Below are 23264 nucleotides of genomic sequence, written 5' to 3'. Positions count from 1 at the left end.
GAGTCTCCTTACGAAGTGTTATTTTTTTTAATTCTCCTTTTATTAAACAAGAGCATTGTAACATTATTTGTAATAGCAGTGTAGAGTGGCTACATTGTTCAGTATCTGGAATTTACTAAAAAAAATAATAATAAATGAATTGACACATGTTCAAAGGGATATTTTTACGTATAAGATCGTGAATTATGATACTGTAACGATAAATGTGTACTGCTTCAAAGACATTGACAAATATTAATGAAATTACTATTTATGTTTGTGGTAATTCAGGACATATATTAATTTTACCCCTTTACCCACTCCAGTTCAATGCAAGGATACCTCCGCAAATATTGAATGAAAAGATTTCATCATGTGCAATTCTCCATTAAATGTTTGCGCCGAATCGTACTACGCGTATCTTCGTTTTCTTTGTTACAAACAAGTATTCTTTGCACATTACATGTAGGAGGAGAGTTGCATCTACAATTCACACTGGTTAGCTCCTCCTAGCTATTCTCAAGAACGAAAGCTTGTAGGGAAGTGGTTACCGTTCTAGATTGTAAACCTGATGGTTGTAGGTTCAAACCCCTCCTGTGGCAGAAAATTTTCGTAAGTTTTAGACATATCCCATTGTGTTCATTGTCTACGCAGTATGAAACGGAATGATTCTGTTTGGAATTAAGGATGGGAGGAGGAGGAGGAGGAGAAATGTTAAATAACAAAACCTCCATTTCAACGAACTGAGAAGTGGAGGAAAATGGGATAATTCTTATAAATATGAAAATTACATTCATGTTTTTGGTGGTAAAACCAAAGATCTTACGTGGAAGATTTTATCTCGCTCTGAACTCAGCCAAAAGACATATCGCACCGATCTAATATATTCTCCAATTCATTTTAAAATACTATTGAATGTTTCATGTGGATATTTTGATCAATGCATCAATTCTTGACGCTGAGACGATATTTTCTACAAATACCTCATCTCTCCTCTCGTCTCCCTTCTCTTCTCTCCCCTTCTTCTCCTCTGCTTATATGTCATACCGCCTTCCCTCCTGTTCTCGCCTCTTGTCTCCATCCCATCCTTCTCTACTCCTCTTATCTCCTCTCCTGTCTTAGATTTCCGACTCCACTGCACTCTTCTCTCTTCTTTTCGTTCTTCTCATGTTCTCTCTTTTACTCTACTCTCAACTCCTTTCTTCTCGTCTCCTCCTCTCCTCTCAAACCTCCTCTTCTCCTCTCCTCATCTCTTTCTCTCCTCTTTGCTCATCTCTCCTCGCAAATTTTCCCTTTCTCCTCATTAATTCTCCTATCCACATCTGTCCTATCTTTTCTTCCCGCCTTTACTTTTCCTCTTCCCCTTTCGCTCTCTCTTTTCTCCTCTCCTTTGTTGTAACCTTTCGTTTCCTCTCTCCTCTTTTCCTTTGTGTAGACTCATCAGCGATGAAATACTAGAAAATCGATTTTCTTTCTTTCAGAAAGTATTTCTTATTTGCGACAAATGTAATACTGATATTTTTTAGAGTTTTATACAATAATACTCGGTTTTATTCCTTTCGCGTATTTCATAGATATCTATTGTGTATATGGCAACCCTGAAATTGACCCTAACTCTACACGCAACCCATCAGCGTCTTATGTAATTTGGGTTGCCTAGTTTAAAATGTCGTTGTCCTAAAACTTTTGAGAGACGCTGTACAACTCGGCCATCCTGGTTCTACCGCATGGAATTTGGAAGAGGTCATTTCTGGGTCTTAATTTTGAGTATGGAACATAAAAGTTTATTTTTGCGAGAAGTGCTGTATCTGTCTTCTTTTATCGAGGGACGGGACACTCCGCACGTTGCGTAAGATGTCACCCGAAGTGAATTTTGGATAAATGCCATCTAGTTTATATACTAAATTCCTTAAGATTTTTTTGTGGTATTTCTCTATTTTTTCGATTTCTTTTTTGAATAACGGATCCCAAACGACTGAGGTATATTCAGGTTTTGATCTGACAAACGTACAGTAAAGTAGCAAAAAGGTTACTAATCTTCAAATTTATAAACTCAAGTCCCCCTCCAGAAATGTTTCTGCATTCGGAGACGCAATATTAGGTGGCTGGCAGAATTAGTGAGGTTGCCAAGTCGGCGAAGTTGCACTGACTCATAACTGGATGTGTTTGGATGATCCCCAAAAACTTGAGTTTTCATTTTTCAGTCAGTCTTTGTAATCTACATGATATAAAAAGGGCATCAATAATTATTGGGTAAATCAGAGATGGCAATTTTTATTATCTTTAAAGGAACGGGGCAACACTGTGTGGTGAACGTTGCCACATCGTGTCCGGCATTCGCATGTTTTGCCCTTGCCTTATGTGGCACCAGCGCACTCCACCCAGCAGCCTCATTTCGCTGCTATTGGCATAAACGCTCGCAGAAAATTAAAGATTAAGTGGAAGGGGTTGCGCAAAATAAAAACAATGTCATATGTTTACGTGTTATTGGATGAAAAAGTTTTAAGGCAGAGAGAAAGAGAGAGAGAGTGGTAGAAACATGAAAGAAGCGATTGTGAATGACAAAAAAAACAACATGAGAAATAGAAAAAAATAGAAAAAGCGAGGACAGAGAGAGAGAGAGAGAGAGAGAGAGAGAGAGAGAGAGAGAGAGAGAGAGAGAGAGAGAGAGAAGGAAAAAGGATGAGGAATAAAGATGTGAGACAGAGAAAGACAATGAGATAAAGAGAAAAAAACGAGCGACAGAGGGGAAAAGAGAAATAACGAATGAGATAAAAGGGGGGGACGATAAAAGTGAAACGTAACAAAAAGTGAAGATAAACAAGAAAGAGGGGGAGATAAGACGAGAATGACAAAGAGTTCGGGGGAGAAAGAAAGTGAGAGAAATAAATAAGATAAAGGCTGAAGAGAAAAAGCCAAAATTAATAAAAATAGAGGAAGAGAAATAAGGAGTGAGAGAGACAGAAAATAAAGAAGAAAATATGCAAATAACAGAAAAAATATCTTTATTGGAGGGAATAAGTATGATGAGATATACTAAAACAGGAAAATGAAGCAGAAGTCTAGAAAAAAATACAAAGGAAAAATTAATGTACTAGAAAAGAGATGAAAAAGTAGCCAATTTTTCACTATTCCATGGTGTATGCTTGTAGGCTCCCATGATCACTAGCATAGGACACCTCCACGAAATAAAACCAATAACATTTACGCTTGCTGGAATAATAGTTGCAAGCTTGATATGCCAACCCTAGAATGTTACGTTTAATAACAGACTCGATATATCCTTTTGAAGTTAATGTCATAATCATCCTAGGAATCAGGAACAAACAATAATTAATTCAATTCAAGAACAACAGCAATAAACTTCGAGAGCAACTACATTAATCACTCAAAAGACAGTATAATTACATTACATTTCCCATTACGATTCGCACGGTTATTCGTCCAAACTTAAGGTTTTACCCACAATCATAATTTCCCGTAGCGATTCCATTGTTTCATTAGACTCCGAAACCGCCTTCCGCACCGACAATCGGCAATTTGCATCTTGGAAAAGAACACATCGGGGAGTCCCACTCCCTGACAAAAGGTGAATGAATCGCAAACATGGCGGAAATATAATGAAGGAATGATCCACAATCTCTGTAGTTAATCAAAGACGCTGGTGTGGGAATAAACAAGTTTTATTAAATACAAACAGATCTTGTGAAGTGTAAAGTAACAAAGTAACCTGCAGAAAATCCATCCGCTCGAAGTTGCTCATAGATGTAATTGGCCATTATATTTAAAGAGCGGTGGCTAAAAAGTAAATTTCAAGTTCATTCCTGGCTTCAAAAAGTAGGTGGCTATAAAACAGTGGCTTTGCAAGCAAACGCACGGCAAGGAAAACAGGCAGCTGGGCAGAATTGCGCTGGTGCCACATATGGGAAAAGCAAAGCGAAAGCGGGACAAAAGTCGCTGGTTCCCGCGCACCGTGAAGCAACGTCAACCGGGCTGCGTTCGGGCGTCAGACCGACCTCTCTCTCCGGGGCACTTTTGTGTCATCCCTGAACTTTCGAGCAAAAATACTGTCAGTTTGTATCACAAGGATTACAAAGATCAATCAACTTTACAACGAGATCTTTCATTCTCTTAATCGTCCCGACGTGGCAACAGCGCGAATTTCTGCCACCCGCCTAATTTCATGGCCGTGTGTTTAGGTAGGTTGAGTCAGATTATTTCCGAAACATCTCCGCCTGTCTGCACGAGTCTAGATAGGGAGCCTATCAACAGAGTACAGATTGAGCGATAGATGTTCGGTTCAGATGACGTCAGCGGCTCACTTGTTGATTGGATGCATCGAGAGTTTGTGACTCGCCCTCAAGTTACAATAGCAGAGCAACTAAAGATGTTATGAATATTACCTTACTCTACCAATAAAAATAATTGCATATTATTAAGGTTAACCATTTTGTTATTTTTGATAACTGGTTAACAAAAAGAACAACTATAAGTAATATTATATATAAACTGTATAATTTTCGACAGCAGAAATTTGATATTTAATCCACTTATCGCCCTTGAGTTAGGCAACACACATTGCAGGAAAGAGAGTATTTCAGGATCTAAGTGTCACATATTTTTGCTGGTGACTGTACACTGTTGTATCGAGATACGAGACGACATTGACCCCATCATTTCGATACCGAGACTTTAGATACCAAGACCGAGAACGAGATTCCATCGTCTCGACTTTGTACTATCGGTCGACTTATGTTCGCACCCGCCTTTCTGTTGTCGTCAGTCGTCACTGCTTTCATCAGGTCGTTGTCCTCAATGTAAGAAATTATTGCAGCGACAACCTTGAAATTACGATATTTGTGTTTGTATTCTTGTTGTTTGGCGTCGGTTTTGGCTACCTGAAACAATGAGTTATGATAAGATAAATCGTTGACTGGACACTCATAAATAATACCCAGGTACGCGAATCCGGGAATTTCGGTGGCGTGGTCGAAAGTCCATCACTTAAGGGCACGAGAAACAGTTTCCATGTCCAGCCAGATGGTAGGACACGAAAATTCTCCTCCTTCGGCGACTTTTCTCTGCGGCGAGCTGGGGAAAGAGAGGTCTGTGCGCTGGATGGTCGTAGGAGGAGAAAACTTAGCATTACGCTTATGGGAGTATTATTTCACTTCGTTTCTTGGGAATACTAAAGTTCCGATGGTGTAGAAAAACACGTGAACGGAAAGAGGACAGGTTCAAGATTTTCCTTGTGGTGGGAAAACTCAAAAACTTCCATTTAATTAGACGTAACTTGAAGTTGTTTGTCCATAAGGAATATATGGGATTCCGTAAATGCTTTTTCATCATTTTTAAAAAACGTATCTAGCTTAATAATAAACTTTAAAAACGGCTTTCACTTGCAACATGTGGAAAAATGCATACTCTTGTACTGTGTTCGTGGAAAAAGACATACCCTATTGTACTATGTTCTGTTTTTTTTAGTAACAGTGCCGATTCCGACGTTATTGAAATACATGCATAACTCATGCTAAAATATCACTCTTCGCCTCAACGAGTTCATCCACCGAGCTGGTGATTTTACGATATGTTTTTAACTCTACAAAATCTTTTACTTCGGTTCTCTGCTACTGTACGTTAATTTGAAGATGACGATAAAAAAGTGGAGGTCCACCAGCCTCCCTGCGTAAAGAGCAGCGAAGTCAGAGGTCACAGATTCGAATCCTGTCAGACACGGGTGTATCATTGTGTTTGTTTCATCACGCATTGCATTAGTTCATCCTTTATCCTCGTCGTGGCAATTAATTCAGGGATAGAAAAGCGACGTAAAATAACCGAAATAGACACGACGTGACATTGTTTCACTAGATTGTAACTTAGATATTCATGTAAAAATATCTGCACATTGCTTGAAGGAGTGATTTAGTTTATTTTACTTCACTTTTCTTCCACTTTTGGCTAACTGGGAAGATGGGGATGTATGGTGATAAGATGAAGGGAAAATCACATAAGGACACCACACAACAAAAGTCCCATAAGGATAATACTGGCCATGGGTACAGACGCAAGAGCCTCGTTAGTCTGCAAAATACAGTCTAGGATGTACTAAGTGTAAGGTACTGTATCGTACCCAAGGAGTTGGGTGGAAGTGACAAGTCTTCTGCTATTCTTAACCTAACAGGAAGCAGACAAAGGAATGCTTAATAAGTAATGACTCAAACGTTTGTTAGGTTATTGACTTGAGAGGCTGTTGTGAAATGAGAGGTGGAATCGAGAGAGTGAGATGGAGTGAGGATTGCGGATTGAGAGAGCAAGGAATTTGGTTGGAGATTATTGAACAGTGATGCATGAGCAGAGGTGAATTCTGACAGGGAGGTCAGATGTGTGACAATTACCATTATTGGAAAGACAATCTGTGGGAATAATCATCGTCCAAACGGGAGGCAAGTAATATCCTTTTCCTAACAATGCCCATATCGGTTCAGTCGTAGAGAGTACAAAATCCATTTATGGTACATGTAAATTATTTTGCCATTCTTTTGAACGTAGGCCAAGCGAGTGACAACTACCTGGAAGACAAATTATGAATAGCTACACCACCCAATAGCCGATTCTGGGTCTCTGGTTCGATCCCAACGCATGTTTAACATTGCGTTACGGTACATTACTTTATATACCCTGTGTAGGCCTATACTTATAGCTCGCGGTGTACTAAGATAACATAAAGAATAGCAGAGACGCTTTGAGAAACCAGGGAACAAAAAACGAAGTCCATCTAAAGCTATTTGCCATCTCTCCACAGCAGGAAAAAAAAAGAAAATCGAACTTTCCAAACCTATGATGCGGGTAATGTTTCCCTTTCGATGACTTCAGGATGAAAGAGAGGACAAAGCTCTTGGAGCAGAAAGGTGCAAAAAACTGAGATGATTTCTCGAAGATGAAATTATTCAGTAAAAGTGCTTGGGGAATTAAGGCCAAGTTTATTTCTGCCGTAAAGAGAAAGAAAATCAGTTCTGCATGGTATCCTTGATACACTTGCTTAGCTTTACACCCCCGTAGGAGCTTTGTGCTGCGGTAACGAATAACAAACAAAGTGATGCTAGTGAATGCACGTGAACCGGCGCAGAACTTCAGATAGGCTCTCTCCGAGAGTTCGAAAAGGCGGGGCTCATGTGCACTATTGTTTTAAAAAGTAAACAAAGATGGCGTCAGACCAAAATCAGAGAGGGAAGTGGAGCACTTTTTTTTAGGGGTGTTGTCTCTTTGGGATGGAGGTATTTTAATGTTTCTTATTAGGTGACCAAACACTTGGGTAAACGCTCTCGCAAGAATTTCGTCTGTGGTAAAGGGGTAAGATTTTCCGGTCATCGATAGCACGCCGATATGAAAATCCGTGAGAAGTAAGGGGTGACTTTCCTGATGCACCCTAATGTTAACCTATCTTCTACGTATTGCACCTAGGACTGCATTATTGCAGGCTAACGAGGCTATAGTGCCAGGACTCTCACCCAGTAAAATCCTCTCTATGACTTGTGTTCTGTCTTGCCTGTTTGTGTATCCTTTCATCAATTTGATCATATCACTTTTCATCTCCATCTTCGCGATTAGCTAAATGTGGCAGAAAAGTGAAAATCAAGAAAGTTCTTATGTTTTATTTCTTAGACAAAATAATACTTAATATTTAATACTTTGACAAATATGCTTCACTGGACTTTCTTACAGTACCTGATAATAAGATATAAAATGTATTGTAAGTGATTTCAATATTTATTTACTTATGGCACATCCAAAAGGTTACCTATACGTAAATTGTATTTAAAATGTAACCTGAAGAAAGCAAGCGGTGTCCCCGCACTATGCTAAACCTTATCTACAAAGGGAGATATACTGTATTTGCTCCCCCCCCCCCAGTTTTGACACCTTGCCCCCCCTTCCGGTTTTGGAACTACTCAATCGCCGCCACTGAAAGCAAGTTTTCCAAAAGTTTATTATAGTGCTGTATGATCCATCTCATTACGGATGTTACAACTCAAGCGAGACATGACCGTTTCTCGATCTCCTGTCGCTTGAGTTGTAAATGCCAGTCTCGTTCTCGATCTCGTCCCGAATAATAAAGTGTAAACAGCATAGACAGCAAGCCACCACAGGTACTTTCACAGTATATACAGTACTTTGATAGCATATAGAGGTAGTTAAGGAAAAAAACAACTTCACTTCTTTTCTCTTCAAGTATCGTTTCGATGCTACAAGACTTCGAAAATAGGGATTTTATTCCGAGAAAATAACTGCATCCACCAAATATACACGATTGGCACTAATGGAGTAACTTTGCAATTGCTACAAACAAAATATACAATTTGTCTAAAATAATCGGGTAGATATCCGATTGGTATGTTTGAAGTAGCCACATAGTAAAGTAATATTGGTTAATGCAAATTTTGAAAAATACCTAGGTCTCGGTCTTATTTGATATTCCGCTTGAATAACTCATTAGGTCAGGTGTAAAAAAAGCGAAGAGATACAGAGAGAGAAAAGGCCGAACTCTCAATAATTTAGTAAGCAGGTTGTTTCTTTACGACCGTTATCATTGTAATCCACGGGTCCCTGTCCCCAGCATCAAAATTGCAAGTGCTCAGAAATGTTCTTGTAACTTCCGAAATTTTTCTTATTTCTAAAAGAGTGGTAAACCTGGGATAAATGTTGGATCTTTCCTTTATCCTCCAAAATGGGCACAACAGTCATATACGAGTAATAAAGTGCTAACCCACGCACTGTTTGAGGTTTTTTTTATATTACACATGTATAATATTTCAAAATATGTCTTAAACTTCTGGGATGGAGAGCAGTTTAATTTCTCTTAACATATAAGGCTTAGCATTAAGAAGCCATAGTGCGCCGCCACTGTAAAATACAATTTATTTTCTTAGGTTGTTTTTTTTCCTCTTGAGTTACAGAAAATTGAAGAGGGGTCGGTATGTTTCTTTCATACATGGAGACGATCCCTCGTTGCGATTTACTTCTGAGTTTTCTGCTGCATGTTTCATCTATCTGACAAAGTTCCCCGGTGGGAAGGTAAGTATTGTTTACGGGTATAAACTTTCAAACGAGATTTTTGTTTTCTATAAACAGTTTATGAAGTTGAAGTCATGAATATGTCAGCACAAATGATCGTACAGAAACACATCCTGTGCTCAACAATAGAATAGATGTTTAGTCCACTTTATACACAAATAGCCTAACTGGGAACGGACCTACACTTTAAAGTAGGATCCGAAGCAGTGTGCAATGTGCCTCCACATTGGGCCACCGAAAATAATCCTTTTTAGTAAGCAGTAGATTTATATCATATATACACTATTCTATCGACGTCTGCGCGAAACACATCACGTCTCCGGGGACTACAAACAAATGACTAACTAGACATCGGAGATAGAGTTAGTCTCCGAAACGTAGACATATAAAAATTTAAAACAGTGTTTAGAAAAAACAATTTGTTTTTTTCCTTTGCATGTCAAGAAAAAAAAAAGTTTCTGTGAACATTTATAACATACCAATACCATGTTATGAAATACTTGACAACTGTAACATGAAATATTTTACATTCACGTCTTCGGCAAAGAGATATTCGTGCCTTTGAAAACTCGAAAATAATAGTAAATTGTATAATATTGTGGTTTATGGCTCTATTGTGTATATCTACAGAATTGAAATAATAAATATGGAAGTATTGTGAAGTAAAACTGATTCCTTGGCGCGATATTCTGTGCAAGTTACAGTGCAGTTTCTGTTACTAACATTCTTCCAGGATTTCCTTTTTCTTCTTCTGGCTATTATTATTGTTATTACGGAGTATCCACTGTTACTTTACGGTGGTACTAGCGGGATCAGATTTGCAATTGACTCGCCATAATGTTTTCGGCACATCCGCGAAACAAAACGCAAAAGAAAAGACAATACCGTAGGAATAGTCGTGAGGGAATGGAAATTTAGCGTAATAAGAAGTTTGGGAGTGGTCAATTGGCATATGACAATTGCACATTGAGATTCATGTGCGACGCTCAAGAGAAGATGAATTTCAAAACGTGCAAAGCTCAAGGACCTTTCTGCATAGCCGCACCATTGCGTCATTTCCTGAAACTTTACGGAGTGACGATTTCCGAGATGGGTCTTTCCGACGTCCCTTTCTCGGTCGTAGGCCCGACGACAAAAGGTTGTCTCACCTCAGCCTTGACTAACAGTGGGAACAGGAATTCCGTCCAACGCTATGTGAACACACATGAACATGTACATGCTTTGCATCAGTCGGAATCATGTTCTTCAAATGATAGCTATCTGGTGAGCATCGGAAAGGAATCTCTTCTTCCAGCTTTCTTCAGCATGCTCCTGTGGATTCAGAGTACCAGAAATGATTTACATGTTCAACCGGATCTTCGGCGATGACTGCATTCGTTCTCCAAACTAGTAATTTATCGCTAATGAGTTTTCCTTTCATATTTAAAAAAAGGACAGTAAAGCGAAAATAAATCAAATCTGTCAATCAATTATTTCTTGTTAACTCTTTCACTATGCAATTCTTCTTTAGCATGAAACGTTTTTATTAAAATCAGAATACAATTTATGGAATGATGTAATCTGAAATGCGAATGAGAACACGGACAACCTTCTTTGTAATATATCGATCGGTTTCAGAAACATGAATTTTCCCACCCCCTTTTTAAAAGTAACATGTTTTCTTATGTTACTAATCATTAAAAGAATACCTCAATAGAATCCCGAAGTATGATATAATTAATATTTCCCCCTAAATGGCCTCCCCGATGGCGCAGTGGTAGCGTCGCCGCCTTGCAATCAAGGGGTTCCGGGTTCGATACCCGGTGGAACCACATAATGGTTCGGATCCAACTTTAAACTGTATGTCCAGTCCCGATTAGCCTTAAACTTAAAACTCCAAATCAATCAATCAATCAAAGTAATAAAACACTTTCCCTCTCTGATCCTCGCATAGAAATGATAGCGGCCGTTTGCTTTGGCCAAGCCCCGAACATAACCGAAGGAGCCCCGAGCCTCCCATATGACGTCACACGCTCGTGCATGATCGGCGGCAATCTTCGGATGGCGCTACCTCGTATAAAGTTGCGTATACAGAGATGGATTCGTTGATGAAGGTCGCCAGTGCTTATCGCTTTAATGAGTGACGTGAATCATGATTGGTCACAGAATCATGTACGTCCAATCAGGACAAAAGTATCGAGTAAAAAATTAGTGAAGCGATTATTTCATTATTTCGTATTTGAATTGCACTTATTGCGTTGCGATTGTTTTCATGATTTTGCATTTTTGTACTGGTTTTGTTCTTATTTTGTCGCGATTATTTCCATTATTTTGTATTTTTGTATTTGTATTGTACTTATTGTATTGCGATCGTTTTCAAGATTATGTATTTGGTATTCGTATTGTACTTATTGTGCCACGAAAGTTTTCATGAATTTGTATTTTCGTATTTTTCTGTATTTATTGAGTCGCGATCGTTTTCAATATTTTGCATTTTTGTATTTGTATTGTACTTATTGCATGGTGATAGTTTTCATGATTTTGCACATTTGTATTGTACTTATTGCGTCGGGTTCGTTTCCTTGCTTCTGTATTTTTGTCCTTATATTGTCCCTATTGTTTTCTCTGCCTCTCGGCTAATTGCGACGATGAGGATGAGTGATGATTAGACGAAATTGATAAAAAGGATTTCACAAAGAAACACCCGTATCCATGCCAGGACCCGAACCTTGAGCTTTCGATGCCGAGACATTAAGTCGACTATTTATTGTGCTCGGCTACCAAGCCTACTGTTCTATTATTACTTCTAGTGATAGGAATAAGAAATATAAATTCTTTACAATGTTGCACCATTGTTGTATAGATGGTGGTGGTGGGGAACAAGAACTAAAAACACATTAAATTTAGTTACAAAACATAAATGATGTGCTGAATACTTATGAATTTGTCTTTGTCACCTGGACGCGTTGAATGGTCAAATCACGATATAGTCATCAACAGTTCTGGGTTCGAGTCCCGGACTGAGCTTATGTCTTCCCGTGCGTGCGTATCTGTCCTTCAATTAAATTTCATCATCGTTCATCTTCATCGTCGCGATTAGCCAAAAGAGAAAGAAAACCGGCGCAAAATGAGAATATATACAAATTGGAAATTGTAATTTTTCTTTGGGCTTAAAGATTGGGAGCATATTGATTTCAAGGATGTGATTTAAACATCTTCCGAAAATTTCCAGTTCTACCGAGAACAGGGGAAAGAATCTGTGAACGTACCTGAACAGCGAAACAGCGCTCTTGGCCTTTGGAACACAAGAACTGCTGCTCACGTTTCTGCAGTTTTCCAGAGCATCGTCAAGCTTGAGAGAAACTGTCGTTTAAACCCTTGTAAAACATGAGGTGGCATCAAACTCAAAACAAACTCTCTTCGAATGATTTACAGCGGGGCAAAGCATGCAAACAAGATCATCAGAAGAAGCTATGCTCACCAGACTCTTTAGTGGGAAGAAGAACCAAAAGCAGCCAGAGAGGCAGTGAATACGAGAACAAAAGAACGAGCAGAGTTCATCCGGTTTCTGCATCTGGTTGCAAATGTACACTACGGGTCATGCCATGCGTAAGGCGTCGTATGCCCAAAAAAACGATGGCAAACTGGGAACTACGGTAAAAAAAATATATGCTACAGTGGTATGAATTCATCTCGCCTCAAGCAAATATATTTTTTGAGGTCTTAGAGCATATTAGGAAAAGCGACACATGTCACTTGGGACCGATCCAATCTAAGAGTGGCGTATTAAATTCGTTTTGGTCAAATACTCGCGTGATGAAAATATCCCTCAAGAGCGTGTCTGAGACAGATGAAAATATGATACAATATGCCTCGCGCATCAGCATTTAAAGAGGGTAGCAAGGAAACATTTGTACTTAAATAATACTAGGTAAACATCGTCATCATAGTAATTACAATAAAAATATTAGCATAAAAATCTGTATCAAAGACTGAAGATGAATTTTGAAGGCGATAAAGAAAAAGGGTGTCCAAAAGGGCGACATTGTGCGTGTATGTAAACCGTTAAACAAAGTAATGTGAACTATATGCACTCGTAATCTTTCTTCAAATCTTTTCCATTTTCATTGTTCCGGTACAAAATACCTGTGGTGATTTAATGCAGTGTACAGCTATTTTATCAATTCTTCAAATTCTCCTAACATACTCTCGAATTCTCTACAATTGTGCACGAACTCCCATGAATTGTCTCTAGCCACTTTCTCCTCTGAATTATAAGTATTACAACGTTTATAATTTTATACCATTTGGACTCAACGTGAATAGGAACATACGCAGCAACTGCCTTTGTTCACCCCAAGTACCTATTTAGTAGAGGCTGAAAGAGTGTCTGCATAACACACCCGGGAGAATCGAACCCTGCCAACCGACGTCGTCACATTGTAATCAAGAGGTCTCGGGTTCTATACCCGGTGGAGACACATTGCACAGTGGTTCGGATCCTACTTTAAACTGTAGGTCCAGTTCCACTTAGCCTACATGTGCATAAAGTGGACTTGAGGCAACAATTTAATCAATTCGCTGCCAACTGGACCATGGCTCTATCGATTGTACTTTTCCGAACTAGAAAGCCGGATAAGGGTGCTATGGAACTCCTTGAGGTAACTGACCGACAACCAACACAAAATCAGGTTGGCAGGCCTTGGCCATCAAAAGACTACTGCACCACGGAAATGAGTAAACATCCCGGTTCGATACCTACATATCGGCCGATGGCATTTCAGTGTCAAGTGAAATCCGATGGAATGGAACAGAGTTTCCTATCATCATCGCCATCACGATCGAGCAGAAAGTTGGATCGGAGTGAAGGGCAAGGTAGGCGAAGATGGAACAGAGCACCCCTTCATTTGCATTGTAGCCCTCTCATCTTGAAGAAAGCATCGCCGTCAACGAGCATCTTATGATGGCAGAGAAGCAAACACAACACGACCGAATGTGGCACGTCGAAGCCAGAAGTAGGGATCACGATTTTCCTCGGATGATGTTCCTTCACGTGCTCATCTGCTGACCTCTGACAGCAGCGAGGGCAGAAAGCATAACGTCCTTGAATATGGCGAACGGAAGATCGAGAAGAGGTTTGATGTGGTACAAACCCAGTCTTCCATTTTCCCTTCAATCCATACTCGTCTGCTACGGATGTGTTTTCGAATCTTCCAGCGCGCGAAATAAACTATTGGCCTTGGGGAGTTCATGTGTAGGCATGAAGTTCATATATTTGAAAGAAAGCCTCTGTGGATATTTCAGAGAAGATAAATGCTCATTATTATTATTAACAATAATGATGACAAACCTTAAAACTACGTATAGTTTGTGGCACAGATATCTTTTCCCAGCGTTCGTTGTACCACTGTTGGTCTGCACTGATTTTTTTTACCAACGAATTGAATTAGCCAATTTCTTGTTCTACAACAAATTTAGTTGCTATTATAACAACCAATATTTAAATTTAGTAGCAATTGTATATGTACGAGGTTCCGAAAAGTTAGTCCATCAACTTCATCTTCTAACCTAAAGATCTAGTGAGAAGGTGACGAAATAGGAAGCTTTGCAATGGTGCAAATTTTCCATTGTATTAAATATATTAACATAACACTATTTTTAAACCACTTGGCAAATTGGGTAGGGGAATGGACCAGTGCTATTTATTTAATAATGGTATTGAGTACGGGTCAACGAATACCCCATCCTCTCTTATGGAATTTGTGGTTTGGATTAGATTTTTTTGTTATTTAGTGTCGCTTCTCTGCGCTATTGGCTAATCGAAACGATGAGGATGAGTGATGACATGTTGAAAATGATGAAGGGACATGAGATCTTCAGGCTGGGATTCGAACCCGGCACCCCTCACGTCGTAGCGCAGTGTTCTAACCACTCCGCCACCGAGGCCGGTGTGGATTTGAAGGCAATGTAAGAAATGAACCAAGGTTTTCCACTATTAGCGTGTTGTTGGGAGAAGGTGGAGCTCTACTTTTCAATTCATTGACGTCGAATGTCTTGTCATACCATTGGATGTGGGTTAACAGCAGCACATACAATGTCTTCTAACTCTCTAGCCTTCTTAAACCCAAAGATTTATGGCTGCAGCAACACTGTCCCTATCGTGGACAAGATCAATCCAATCTTTTCCATCCTTACCGATTCCATTCAGGTCCATCTCACGTTATCACTCCATCTAGTTTCCCAACAAGAATCCTGTAAACTCTTCTTTCCTGTCCCATTCGTGTCACATGGCCTGCCCACCTAAGTCTTCTTAATTATTCTAATAATATCTGGACATGAATACAAATTGTGCAGTTCTAAAATATGTAAAAATACGTATAATGCCTCCAGGAAATATATTTCACTAACCTTAATCTTTACCATGTACTATGTCCAAGTTTCTTGCCATCTGAAAGTATGCGTGCAAGCACGGGGGAGGGGGTGAGGGCCAACCACGGACACACTTCCTAATTGTCAACTCGCACACGACTTCAGAAAGAACATGTCATGGGAATCCGCTGACAATTATCCGAATTCCCCCTGAAGAAGATAATGAGATACAGAAACATGTTCATTACGGGAACTCTTCCTTCCAGACACAATGCCTCTTCCAGCAGCACGCTTTATCTCCGAACACCCATCCGAGCAAGCGGTGCTCGTTGACAGCTATGATTAATTCAGAGAGAAAATTACGTTCCACACGTTAATTAACAACGGTACCACCGTTCGCCGTTCACATTGGGACCGTAGTGTGGCTGTACGGAAGTTGAAAAACACCCCTGCAACCGAACTCGTAAGCAGTTAAGAAGAATTCAAACGTTTCCTATACATCAGTATGGGTATGTCATCCCGAACCATTTCATGAAGTCCTGTGCTGTCAAAACAAAATTGTAAAAAAAACCTTTTGTACTATTCAGCACTGTGATTTTCCAGACATCTACATGCAGATCATCTTGTTTCGATTTTACATACAAGATATCGTTCGTCGAAGCACGGTCATGGAAATAGGCGTCTGGCCAGAATTGCGCTGGTGCCACATAAGGGAAAAGCAAAGCGAGAGCGGGACAAAGTCGCTGGTCCCCGCACACTGTGTGGCAACGTCAACCGGGCTGCGTTGCCTAGTTGGAGCGTCAGGCCGACCTCTCTCCGGGGCACTTTTGTGTCATCCCTGACCTTTCGAGCAAATACTGTCAGTTTATATCACATGGATTGCAAAAGACCAACTCTACAACGAGATCTTTAATTTTCGTAAACCTCCGAACGGGGTTGTGTTCCGACGTGACAACAGCGCGAACTTCTGCCACCCGCCTAATTTCATGGCCGGGCATTTAGTCTCATGGGAATCTGTTATGTTATGGGCATGGATGTTTGCGAGTGTCCATTCATCAATTTCATCATATCATCACCATCTTCGCAAATTAGCCAAGAGTGGCACAAGAAGCGAAGTAAAATAAAGCAAATCAATCAATCATGCGCTACTAGTTTCTATGCCATATTTTGAAACCGATAGAGTAATAAAATATGTTTCTTATTATAAGATTAACTTTCTGACGAAACTCCTGGCTTCGGGTACTAATATGAAGAACAGACAAACGACCCAATCAGTGACAGACACCAAATCTTAAAAGTTTCTCTATATCTACTGTAGATTCACACGAAAAAACTGCTTACACAAACGAACAAATCTGGATAATTCATTCGAATTGCATAACACTTAACTATTGTGGATGATGAAAGAAACGCACTTCTTTTAAAGCATGCTGTGAGAATTTTCCATATGATAACAGGGTGGTGGTAATGTCTATGAGAATGGGTTGCCTTCGTCGCTTCCACAAATTCACAGGATTACCTCGTTTCGGAGAAAGTTTCCTCAGAAGAAAAAGTAATATTGTGAATACATAAAAACGCCACATTGATAAAAAAGAATGTGTGTCACTTTTCCTTCCTGTTCAATGACCATCGTGTGGTGTGACAATTCATTCCGATGACTGGTTTTACACCAAGCTTGCTGCCTGGTATATTAGTCCTAATTAACACCTGAAGTTCCACACTAAAAATTGAAAGTAGGCAGATTAACTAAAGTGGATACAATAATTCTCGATCTACGGAAATATTAGTCTTCATATAACTGCATGTCATCTTGCTCAGTGGTATCTTTTCAGAGGGTATACGCTTTTTTTTTTTTTTTGAAACTTTAAGTGGAGGTTTTTTCCATTAATTTCGGATTATGTTTCCTTTAAATTTATAGGCGAAATCAATGGACTTCTAAAAAAATAGAATTGCTGGTACGAGGGGGTATCAAAAAGTTTTGCGTGTTGAGGTATAATTTGTTTAATAATGGAAAGATTGAAACAATGAACATACATATAGTTTGCCTGTAGTGTCCTCTACTCAGAGTTACCCTTCCACGCAGTTGCCATCACGTTCGATGCATTTGTGCCAGCTTTTCATCCAGCCCTCAAAACCAGTTTGGAAAAATTCCACAGAACACTCCCTGCCCCCAGGGCCGGATTAAAACGAAATTGGGCCTGATGCTGCTGCAACTTTAACTTGAAATCTTCGGTGAACAATGAACACAACGACGTTATAGTTATGTCACAGCGCAAATAATAGTAACTGCATAATAAGTAACGCTGTATTTAGCCGTCCGAAATTGGGGCTCCAAATTTCATTCTAAGATTTATTTTCAGTTTAATATAGCAAGAGAAAACTGTTCAGCTTTCGGAAAATTCTCGTCTGTTTTCAAATGGTCCTATTTCAGGAATGGGCCAAATGCTGCAGCATCAATAGCACCCACCTTAATCCGTCACTGCCTGTCACAGTGTTCAGAGATGTTTTAACCTCCTGTAGGTCATTGAATCTCATGTCACGAAGCACAGACTTAGCTCAGACTTAAGTAGTTAAGCTCAAAGTGGGAAAAACCGAAAGTGTGAACATGACAAGGAGTGGCAGGCCATCAACGTCGTTGACCGACGACAACCGCCACAGGGATGATGAGCTCATTTGAGAGGATAGACGCATCACCATCCAGGAAATTGCTGAAGCAGTGCACTTGTCCTATGGGTGAGCACATGCAATGATTGAGAGTTTGGGATACCATTAAGTCTGAGCTAAGTCTGTGCTTCGTGGCATGAGATTCGATGACCTACAGGAGGTTAAAACAGCTCTCTGAACAGTGGGGCAGGGAGTGTTCTGTGGAATTTTTCCAAACTGGTTTTGAGGGCTGGATAAAACGTGATGGCAACTGCGTGGAAGGGTAACTCTGAGTAGAGGACACTACAGGCAAACTATATGTATGTTCATTGTTTCAATCTTTCCATTATTAAACAAATTATACGTCAATAGGCAAAACTTTTTAATACCTCCTCGTACAATGCAGATGATATAATCATAATTGGTACTTTACAATAGAGAAGGTTTTTAGTACAAAAATATGAAACTCATATTTTAATGATAGCATTTAAACATAAAGGCTACAATAGTATTTTATAGGCTACAGTACCGCATGTTATTGTATTTTATTGTTGATATTGTTTTTGTGAATAATAAGCTTGCATACTGTTAATACTGCTAATAAGACTAAAGATGGAAAGCTTGAAAAAAAATACTTTAAAGTCCGCACTACTTACTTTGAGCAGTAAAGTCTTCTTCTGGAGCTGTTTCGAAAACACTCCACAGTGTCTCTTTTGATACGTCACATGTCATGTCACTAGAATGTTTTGCACAAACTCTAGAATAGCAAGGTGGTTTTTGAGCCATTTCTTCACATATTTATGAGGCTTAAACTGATCAACAGGTCGACATTATGTTCCCAATCATGTGAAATCAAAATATTTGACTGTACTAAGCTCATTGGAGTGATGACCAAATTACATAAATAGATATAAGCGAAACGAAAGTACAAGATATGCCCAGCAGACGGTATACGCTGAATAAGGTTAATCAGAAGGTATACGGCGTAGTCCTGCATATAGGTGGAAGGCTGGGACACTAGTGTGACTTATGACAACTTTAAAATTTCCATTTTGTAAATACTATACACAGAATTTGGAAGGACTGACAAATTATTACTGCTGATTAAAAATACTGTCAGTTTTGAGTGCAACAAAAACACAGGCTTTATAAATAAGAACACTGTAGACAATCCAATTTCTGTTTCCCCTTTCTTGACATGAAATCGTCTACCTACACACAGAACACAAAATGTATTAATTAACACAAGGTGTTGACTTCGGTAACACATTAGAGCGCATAAACTGCTAATGATGCACTTTTAGTGCATCAACATATACAGAGGAATGCATAAAAGCCAGGCTACTTTTATCATCTCTGTTCCACGTGATGTACTAAAAATTCACCAAATGAGAAGATCAGACACGACCATTTCAAAGAAAACAAAATTACACGTCGAGTTCTGTGTGTATTGTCGTATTATAATTATAAACAACGTATTGTATATTTGCCTCGAAAATTATTAGTTAGATACCCGGTGGAGGCAAATAGTGGTTCGGATCCCACTTTAAACTGTAGGTCCAGTCCCGATTAGCCTTACTGTGCATAAAGTGGACTTAAAAGAACAACACAATAAAAGAACAACAATTGCCTCGAAAATTATTAAATTACAGGCAAAAAGGAAAAATAAATTTAGGAAGACCATATCGCCGATGGAATGATCAATGGATGACATTCAATGTGACGTCAGCGACGCAGAGCATGATGGGAAATCTGACCAAATCCGCACGTGGTCCGGCTCAGTCCGGCAAACCACTGCAAGCGTGAAGCAAAGCAAATGCTGCGTGCATGAAAATGACCCGATGTTTAAAATTTTTCATTATATTTTTGTGAATTTTCAAATTAAGTTTCCTTTTGGTGAATTAATACGTTGTGTATTTGTGTGTGTCATTGTTTATGTATTCATTGTGAAAGAACATCATACCTTTATACAGTTTCGTCGGTGGTTAAGATTGCGTGATTTTTCAGATCCGGGGTGACATACGAATCGTATTTTAAAGGCAAGTACCGTGTTTATGGCTAACGTTATATGACTTTTATGTAACTTTTTACAGCCGCATGCTTTGCAACGCGTGTGGTTGCTGTACGATCTCTAATGACGTTCACAAATAAAATAAAATAAAATGAAATACTACTTATCAATCAGATGATGCGTTCGCAGTATGTGTATATTTGTATATACTTTTCAGCATATCTTCTATGGCTGCCTCAATACACATACGAAAAGAGACAATGATACGTTACGGCCTTAAAAAATATATAGTACACAATTTTGTACTTCGTAACATTTCTGCAAAGGAAGGAAAAAATGCTCTGTCTTCTATTATGACTATATTGAGGTGCAACTCATACGCCATTGATCCTGCTCGCATGTAGTCACTGCGACGCCAGGTGTCAACTTCAAACCTCTGCTCAAGTGATGGATGTTTCTTTTGTTGCTTTTCTCGCACATGCAATTGACCTCCACTAACAAAAATATATGCGTTCTTTATCCCCTGGTTTCCGTGGGGCAACTTTCAGTCTCGTGCACTGGTTCCCATTTATGTTAAAAGTAACATCGAATCCAAATGCAAGACGACCAGCAGCTGGTAGACACATATTGGCCCACTGAAGATCTTTAAAAAAAATCCAAGATTGAAAGAAGACCCGATTTACCGCCATACTTACAGAAGCACGAGCTTACCACGTGCGGGTTTATGACTTCCTTACAGCAGAAGTTCCTTTAGTAAACGGCAACTGTTTAATGCGGGAGACTATGTGCCAGGTCATTAATGAGGCAATTCCTTCCTGCGAGTTAACATTCTGACTGGCATTCCTAAACAGGGCTTCGACGCACTTTCAGTAACTCTTCAAACAATTCGCGACTTGGCAATGTTCCAGTGCCATTAAGAACCCAAAGGACCAGTTACTGTAATTACAACTGAATGGACACGATCATTTAAAAGTGCTCTGAGAAAATGGCGATTTGGTCGGCTTGTGACGTCGATTTGTCTGCTGCAGACTGACCGTGTGAATCATTGCCTCTGATGCCGGCCACCGTGGCGGAGTGGTTAGCACATCGCGCTACGACGCCAGGGGTTCGAATCCTGGCCTGGGCATGGATGTTTGTGTGTGTCCATTCATCACATCAGCCTTCATCCCCATCTTCGCAAATCAGCCAAAAGTGGCACAAAAAGCGAAGTAAAATAAAGCAAATCAATCAATCATTGCCTCTGGTGTAAAAGCCAAGTCTCACCGCGGGGCCATGCGGTCGTATCAAGCTTTGGGCTCCGGTTACGGGACACGCGCTGGTTCGACTCTCCTCGGGGATTGCGGCCAGAGTATGGGACCGGTGGCCACCCACCATCGTGAGGAAATTGGGGAGCTAAGGATGAGTAGCGTAACCCGGTCATGAAAACCTGTATCGACTGGAGGTTCGTCGTGCTGACCACACGTCATTTCGTAACTAGTTGGATGATCTCCACCTCTGCTGAGGCATGTGCGAGTGAGGCCAGCAGTCTGTACGTACGCTCTGGCCCTCACGGGCTGTTGCACCAGGGGATATTATTTATATTACTATGTAAAAATCAAGCGTGAAACATCTACACGTACTATGGAGTACCGCAGAGGTAGAATCATAGACGTAACTTGGCGGGGCAAGAGGAAGGGCACTTTCCCCCACTAAATTTTCAGGCTTGTTAAAATTTATAAGAGTGCCTCCTGGAACCGGAGCAGCAAATTACTAAAAGCAATAATTGTGATTTCGCAAAAATGACATATCTAGCAATTAATTCTGGATGCTACCTTTATGCGAAAACTTTTAGATTCTCCCCCTCCCCCAAAAAAGGTAGGTCCTAAGTTGCTGGCATGGCTGGAATTCTTTTGTAACATGACGAATCAATGTGAAAGATGATCCTCCATCCCCTACCCCTCCCCCGCTTCAGAGATTGCCCACACTGGAATGAGCAAGAGGTTCGTTCTTGGGGCTACATAGTTTAAAAGGAACCGTCAAATTTTCTCCACTATCGCGTGTGGATGAAGATTTGTCGTATTTAACCGAAAACTATAAAATGGGACGTTGAATAACCAAACACAAAGACGAAAATACAGGTCTACTTCCTTGAAAGTAGCCAAGTAGCACAAACTGAGAGCATATTTAAACAAAAAAAAATGCACAATTATGCACTTCCACATTGCATCAGTTGCTAATCGAGCAAGTTCTCTCAGTAAATTGCGCACAAACCACAAAGAAAGGTGAAGGAAACATGGGAAAAAATCTTAACCAGACGTGCCTTGTCGCCCGGAAATTCAATTTCAGGACACTGAATACGGAATTGCCCCCCAAAACCGTACAGATCTGATGAGCTTTTTTTATATATATAAATGCTTCTAATGCCTGGTATACTGTACTTTGTACTACCGTGCCTAACATCTTTAACTGCTTGAGAGTTTCCCTCGGGAATTTCCCACTGACAAAGTTTTCATAATGAAGAAGACAGAAGATATTGTACATCTCCTGACAATATTGAGGTCAAACGTTCAGGTGAAACGCAGCTTCGGGAGACAAGAACGAGAATCAACGTGCAACACAAAAACAGTGCAACCAAACTTCAGGGAAAGCGAAAACTCTCTCAGACAACGTATAATCAAGGGCTGTTTCTAATTTCTGCAAAAATGTATTATGCACTTGAAGCTGTTGCATCACAGTACCTGTAATCTAGCTTTTTGTGCACAGGACAGGAAGACGTTACGTGCACACGTGTACAATACGGATGTCATGGATAATAAGATACCTCTTGCTAGGCTGACGCCACTAGCTCTTCACAAGCTCATTTATTTGAAGTAATGCTCACTTAGATGAAACCACCGACCACGCATTTAAGACCAACTGGATATCCAGTTAGTTGGCGCTGAACTGGCTACCTGACACGAAATGATGGCTGCCTGGCTGGCTGCTTGACTGGTTTTGAGGGATAGGCCATATTCTAATTGCTACTAGCCTTCCTCGACTGGATTCTGTGAATCAGCCAATCAGAACAAAGTTTGGCCATGTGAAGATAATATGAGTTTACAAAGGAGAGTTTTTGGTCTGTGGTTTCCGAGTGTTGGCTGGTTTTGTTAGTTTCTCGATAAAAAAAAAAATGGGAAATGAGAGATGACGTCAGTGCATTCGTGTTCAGTTCATTACTATTTAGGTATTTATG

General features: G+C 39.9%; 1 protein-coding gene across 1 annotated transcript in view; it reads right to left on the bottom strand.

Annotated features, from left to right (window-relative positions):
* The window catches only part of LOC145990887 (uncharacterized), a 295884-nt gene that overhangs the window by 194537 nt on the left and 78083 nt on the right, over positions 1–23264 (bottom strand). The gene's annotated exons all lie outside the window — the stretch shown is intronic.

This window comes from Lepisma saccharinum, chromosome 8, assembly GCF_977018435.1.
Source record: "Lepisma saccharinum chromosome 8, izLepSacc3.1, whole genome shotgun sequence".
Taxonomy (NCBI): Eukaryota; Metazoa; Arthropoda; class Insecta; order Zygentoma; family Lepismatidae; genus Lepisma; species Lepisma saccharinum.
This window is presented reverse-complemented; position numbering and strand designations above follow the sequence as displayed.